Consider the following 1,673-nt stretch of genomic DNA (forward strand, 5'->3'; position numbering starts at 1 on the left):
AAAAAAAATAGAAGATAATATACATTTATCCCATTCTTAAAATAAACACCAAAATTTCAATTCATTTTGTTGAATATCTATAGAAAAATAAATCTTGACATTTGAGTTAATAAAGAATAACAATAGACAAATAACGGAAAGACTTAAGACAAATAACACCTTCAAAACTGTCAGTTTTGTGTAAGATATTTAGAGATTGATTTTTATCGCTTTCCATTTTAAACGTTCAGATAAAGAAATTATTTTCCAATTTTTTCCAACGCCGAAAAACACACCGATCTGTTTATATTTTTCCAGAGTTTTAGATTAAAAAACGAAAGAGCTCATAAATTTCAATAACTTGATTTTAGTCACTCTAATTTCTTTCAGAAAGGGTTTATGACCTGTCTACTGCAAAGCAATATTAGACATCTAGTAATGTGTATAGATTGCTTTGTTGTTGAACACTTTTATCTAATTTAATTTGATCAGATTTGTAAAAACAGGATTTTGTAATTGATTTTTTCCATCAGTTCCTGCTGATTTTAAATTTTGTACACAAGTCTATTCTTGCTGTAAGTACAATAATTTAAAATTTTCGGTACTTAATTCTCAGTTGATCATTAATTAAATGTTGATTCCTGAAATAGCTGGTAATAACTTTGAAATTCATTCAGGGTAATTCAAAATGAATATAGCTATTACAAACGGCTATAACTATTTAATGAAAAAAAGTTATCAATAAGATTAAAGCGGAATGTAGACGGAACTTCAAAATTCTTTTCGTAAAGCGCAGGCGCAATGAAGCGGAAGTCTACGCATGCGCGTGCTGAAACTTCGCAACGATAAACCTTTTAATTGCTTTGATTAATAATTTAATCAAAGGCCATTTTTTAGATTAGTATTAAACGTGAAAATGGCTAACCCCGTGCTAGAATTTAACAATTGTTCTGTTCTCACAGTGCATAGAAGATTTTGTCAGCATTACAATCAAGAACCTCCAGATGCGAACAACACACGCAAGTGGCATCGTATGTTTGAAGAAACCGAAGTTTCTTCAAACATGTTACTTCAAATACTTAAAAGTTTAGGTAATTCAAATTTTGAAGTTCCGTCTACATTATGTGTTAATCTTATCGATAAATTCTTTTTTCATTAGATAGTTATAGCCGTTTGTAATCGCTATATTTATTTTGAACTAACCTGTATATCAAAACAAAAGTATAAATTCAAAATAGAAAAAAAAAATCTGCTGTAGCTACAAGAATAAAAGTGTGTGTGTGTTTAAATTCCATTAAATTTATTAGCGGTGTACTTTCATAAAGTTTTATAATCATAGCAAATATGGGGGATTTTTTTTTGTTTAGTATTCTAATAGAGATACAATGTAGTGAATCTGCATGCTGATCAATTGAAAAACATTGAGAAATCCAAGTTAAAGCGTTAATTCTTTCGAATAAACTAACATTCAGAAAATATAAAAAATATCGAAACTAACATCTGTTACATAAAATTAGACTAATGACTAAGATTTACGGTCTTTAAAAGCTTTTAAGAGTTTCATTTCTGATGCATAATTTCAGATATACACTTTTTAAAAATATCATGCTTCATTTAGAGTATATGAACTTCTAAAGAAAAAGTAGAATAGTTTTACCATTTTACAAATACACAAATATTTTAGTTTTATGCAG

Source organism: Argiope bruennichi, chromosome 6 (assembly GCF_947563725.1).
Source record: "Argiope bruennichi chromosome 6, qqArgBrue1.1, whole genome shotgun sequence".
NCBI classification, from domain to species: Eukaryota; Metazoa; Arthropoda; class Arachnida; order Araneae; family Araneidae; genus Argiope; species Argiope bruennichi.